Source organism: Nothobranchius furzeri, chromosome 9, assembly GCF_043380555.1.
Source record: "Nothobranchius furzeri strain GRZ-AD chromosome 9, NfurGRZ-RIMD1, whole genome shotgun sequence".
Taxonomy (NCBI): domain Eukaryota; kingdom Metazoa; phylum Chordata; class Actinopteri; order Cyprinodontiformes; family Nothobranchiidae; genus Nothobranchius; species Nothobranchius furzeri.
In genome coordinates, this window is record NC_091749.1 from 49,289,798 (window position 1) to 49,294,909 (window position 5,112).

Here is a 5,112-nt window from a genome sequence, read left to right on the forward strand (position 1 = left end):
TTCCTGCCTAGTGTGTTTTGCACACTCCTTTGAGTTCTGCTTTTTCTGAAGCAGCAAAAAGGCTTTTATTTCACACAAGAATAACTTAAGTCTTGAGAATAGCCATTGATGTTTTGTGTATAATCACAGTAATAAACACCTTTTGCAATTATTCACAAGATTAGGGACATCATATTCAATGTCATTACATTTAATAGATTGTCTCAATGCCAAGCCAAGCCAACTTTATTTATAAAGCACTTTAAAAACAGCCCTCACTGACCAAAGTGCTGAACATAAAAACATAAATGCATAAAACAGAATAAAATTGAATACAGCATATAGTTAAAAGCACACTAAAATCAAATAGAAATCCAAAACTTTATGCAGTGTTGAAAGCCAAGCTAAAAAGGTGGGTCTTTAAAGATGATGTAAACATTTCCTGTGAGGAGACCTTTCTAGTATGTGCTTGCAATAGTCTGGGAGTAGCAACAGCAAAGGCCCTATACCCTCTGAGCTTACGCTGTGTCCTTGGAACGTCCAGGAACAACTGGTCAGATGACCTGAGCGACAGAGTGGAGGAGTGAATGTGCAATAGCTCAGAGAGGTAGGGCGGGGCAAGACCGTTTAAAAACTTAAAAACAAATGAAAGAAGTTTCAAATGAACCCTAAAATGGACAGGCAGCCAGTGCAGTAAAGATAAAACAGGAGTGATGTGTTCACTCCTCCCTGTACCAGTTAAAAGTCGAGCAGCAGCATCTTGCACCCGCTGAAGTCGAGACAGTGACAACTGGCTCATACCAAAATACAAAGAGTTATAGTAATCCAGACGAGTTGTAATAAGCATGGATTACAGTTTTAAAATCCTCTCTAGTGAAAATGTGCTTTACCTTTGCCAACTGTCTCAAATGAAAGAAGCTGGATTTGACAACAACACTGATCTGACTGCCCAACCTAAAATCATTGTCCATTTTAAAACCCAAGATGGTCACTGTTGGCTTTCTGTGCAGTGCCAGGGGGCCTAAGTCCATAGGAGTGGGCTTGCTGGCGGTATCAGTACCAAAGACAATTATCTCTGTCTTTTTCTCATTAAAATTTAAAAAGCTAAAAGCCATCCAAGATTTTACCTCATCCAAACAAACCGCTAGAGATTTTATATTGCAGCCATCCTTTTGTTTCAGTGGGAGATGCATCTGTGTATCGTCTGCATAGCAATGGAAAAGCAATTTTGTGCTTCCTAAAAATGGACCCTAGAGGCAGCAGATACAAATTAAAAAGTAGAGGACCGAGTATTGAGCCCTTAGGAATCCCACATGACAATGGAGCAGAGGAAGACTGGAAACTGTTTAAGCTGACACGGAAACTTCTCTGAGCCAGATATGATCTGAACCAATCCAGGGCAGTGCCACGAATCCCGACACAGTGCTTCAAGTGACCCGCTGCTCCTCCACATCGAAAGGAGCCGCTTGAGGTGGCTCGGGCATCTGGTCAGTATGCCTCCTGGACGCCTCCCTGGTGAGGTTTTACAGGCACATCCAAACTGGAGGAGGCCTAAAGGGAGACCCACATCGGAGGGACTATGTCTCTCACCTGGGCAGGGAACACCTTGGGATTTCCCTGGCGGAGCTGGCGCAAGTGGCTGGGGAGAGGGAAGTCTTGGCCTCTCAACTTAGGCTTGTTACAACCCGTCTAGGAGGGCCAGGTTGTAACATAAAAACGGTTCCATTTTCCACCAGTTCCAAATCACCACACCAGAATTCCGAGTACAATAATTTATTTGCAAGATCAAGGTGATGAACTAAGGATGAGGGAGGATTAATAACTCAGGGTGAACCAATGCCTAAAACAATAAACAAAACACCTCTAACTTCAGAGAAAGACAACTGACCTACAAACTTAAAGGAAATAACTCACAACCAAATCTACCTCCCTGACTAACCAAAATAGGAGAAAACAGGATGCAAACATAAAAGGCGGTTCACCCCTACGGAATCCTCGAATGGCAGGTAATAGTTACAAAGCACAAGGGCATCACACAAACACTGAGCATAAAGTGGTGGCTGATTGGAATGAGTGGAGAATAAAGAACCCAGCTGCATCTCATCAGGTTGCCTTTAACAGCTCTGCTCCAGCTGATCTACCAATCCAAATGTCTCCTGGCCATCATCCACCAATCCTAGGAAGGCACCTGCACACTCAAAGTAACGCTTACAAAAAGAACAGTACAAAAAATAAAAATAAAAATTATGTTCCTTATGACCGTGGTCATAACAGGCTGCTGCCTCCATGACCCAACTCTGGATAAGCGGAAGAAAATGGATGGATGGGTGGATGGACAGAACCTGAAAATTGCAAGGAAATGCGAAATTACTTGAAATTATGAAGGTAGGAAGTGTGTCTGTTTATAAAACTAGGTTTCAACTCTTGTTGACTAAACTGTGGCCATATGTTTTTCAGTACATTCACACAAAGTTGCTAGTTTTGACATTTATTATAAGAATACCAACTGAGAGAATTTACAACTGAAAATTTGCAGTTTGTTTTTGTAAGTATCTTGTAGTACTGTTTTTCTGGCTGTCTTTGTGGTGTTTGACAGCGGAACAAGCTGTCTTTGCCAGTCATTTTAATTATTTTAATTTGAATACAGTCAGCAAAGAACTTTACAATAATGTATGTAAGATGTTATTGTTGATTCCTCAAACACATTCAGTTGTATATGGAACTCCTCAACACTGATTCTGAAAAACAAAGGGTAACTGTAATGCTCATACTAGTAAAAGCTTGCATCTTTTGAAATGCTGCTTCCATCCAAAAAGAACAAAAAGAAAACATGACAAGTACCAGGCTGTTCTGTTTCAAGGACTGCAGCAGCTTAAGAAAAACATTTTTCAGGTTTTCTAGCACTCAGGACAAAACGTGGACCTGGTTTTCATGTGTGCATCCTTTGGTGTGCACAGGTTATTTTTATTATTTTTTTTTGTTTGTGTGTTTGTTTTAGTTGTATTTATTTTACTTTGAATAGTAGGGATTTTCCTTTTTTTTGGATCAATGCGTTGTTTGGGATTTATTTTGATGGAGCTGCACCCACTTGGAGGTTTTATTTGTCATGAAGAATCGTTGTACTCTGAATGCTTAAAGAGCAAGTCACCCCCTACTAAATTCTTACTCAACTCCCACTTTCTGTTTGAAAAATGCAACAAATGCTGTTGCCTAGCAGACCGAGAGGGCGGAGCTGCTAACAAATACACACACACAGGCTCACAACGACATTGTGACATTGTAATGTACCATCTAACATCATTGTATACTTCTTAGCCAATAGCGATGGCAGTGCAGAGTTTTTACCTGACAATGGCAGAACACTGATAGTTTTAGGCAGAAAAATAAAATTTCAACTAAAATCCACTAAAGTGCAAAACTATTGACTACACGTGTCTGCAGCACGATTAGACATGCATTTATATAGTTTATCAGAAGAATAAGTTGATTTGGGGGCATAGGCGGAGATCCCAGGGGGGGCGGGGGGGGGGACGCCCCCCCCCACACACAAAGTTGTCCCCCCCACAAAAGTTATTGTAAATGTAAATGCTATCAGTAAACCTGTATTGTCTTCTAAAACCACAACGTAAAAGTTAGTCTGCAAATACAAAACAATGTGTTTTTAATTGTTGAGAAATTATAGAAATTATAGGAATACCACAGCGTTTAACCGCTCTTATCCCGTCTTCCCCAGGCTCTGCAGTTGTTTACAATATGTCAAAGTGCAGGTGCACCGTGCAGCTTAGGGATGAACTGGTGGAGGCACGTTGTTTAAAGCTCTCAGTGTAAAACATAGAGCCAAAGATCCCGTTGGCCACACAGACCCAAAAACACTATGAAAACTGAGAAAAGTGAGAGATCGATTAAACTGAAAGAAAAACTATAGAGTATGTATATGTTTAGTGTATTTGTAAAGTAAATGTTTTTAATTTTTATTATTAAAATGAAACAACTACTTCAAGAATATATTTTTAGATTTTGTGTATCTTTTCGTTCAGTAGGACTTAGAAAAAGTTATTAAATATTACAGAGTTATTCTCTAATAGCCTACAAACATGTCTATGATTTATTAAAGAGATTTCAGTAATTTTGATTCTTGACTTGTGAAAGCTGATTTGAAGTTTGATATTTTTTCTAGCAATATTTAGAAGGAAATTTTCAAATATATTAAAATCAATATGGAACTATTTGGATTTTAGTAGCTTTCATGTTATGTGATTTAATAAAATTTTAATTTGACATTTTATGTTCTCTCTCTTTGTTGTGAAAAAGTTAGATATGTTTTACTTAAAATTCATACTTTGCACCCGTCCACACGTGAAGCTGTTGGTCAGCTAATAGCCATGCCATTTCAGAACATGTTGCTTCAACTATTAACGATCTACTTTTAAATCTTTATTCTGAATTGCTTATTCCGTTTTAGGCCACAGTCTTGTTATTGAAATGAAAACAAAAAGATAGGATGCTTATGGAGATGTACAAAATTGGGAAGATATTATTGTTGATCAATATCCTTCAGCTCCGTTCTAATGACAATATCCCATCTGTGTGTGTGTGTTGCTGTCCAACTGTCAACAGACCAGGTCAGTTGAAATGGCAGAGAAACGAAAAACGGCAGACATCAGGTCGTTTTTAATGCTCCAGAATGTCAAGTAAGTAGAAACTTGCATTTTGATAAAGACATCTATAAGAAAGAATTGAAATGCCTATGAAATTGTTTCTAAATGGTTTCATTAGGCAAAGTCCAGTCACTTGAGCGCAGGCAGCAAGATCCTGTCCGACACAGGCACAGAGTCTCAGGTCAGTCTCTTATAGTTATATGTTGTATGTAGAGAGCATTTTTTTCATGTCCCCCCAAAAAATTACTATCTGAAGTTTTACTGTTTATTGCCCCCCCCCCCCCCCCAAAAAAATTGAAATGGGATTTTTGCCCTTGTCTGGGGGTGACTTGCTCTTTAAACAGACGTATTATAAATCAGATTTTCTGAAAAGCATTTTCTACAGAACAAACTAACTGAATCATTTTAGTTGTGACAAATAGGATTTTTGATAGAGAGTTTTCAGAAGCGTTAGTTCTGACATAAACTGACTGGA

At 38.9% G+C, this 5,112-nt stretch overlaps 1 long non-coding RNA gene across 1 annotated transcript; it reads left to right on the top strand.

Moving 5' to 3' along the window:
• Nucleotides 1-2,242: 2,242 nt before the first annotated feature.
• Nucleotides 2,243-4,843, top strand: LOC129153285 (uncharacterized). Its single transcript, XR_008559467.2, has 3 exons — nucleotides 2,243-2,364; nucleotides 4,597-4,670; nucleotides 4,756-4,843. It is a non-coding gene; the product is annotated as an uncharacterized lncRNA (long non-coding RNA).
• Nucleotides 4,844-5,112: the final 269 nt, after the last annotated feature.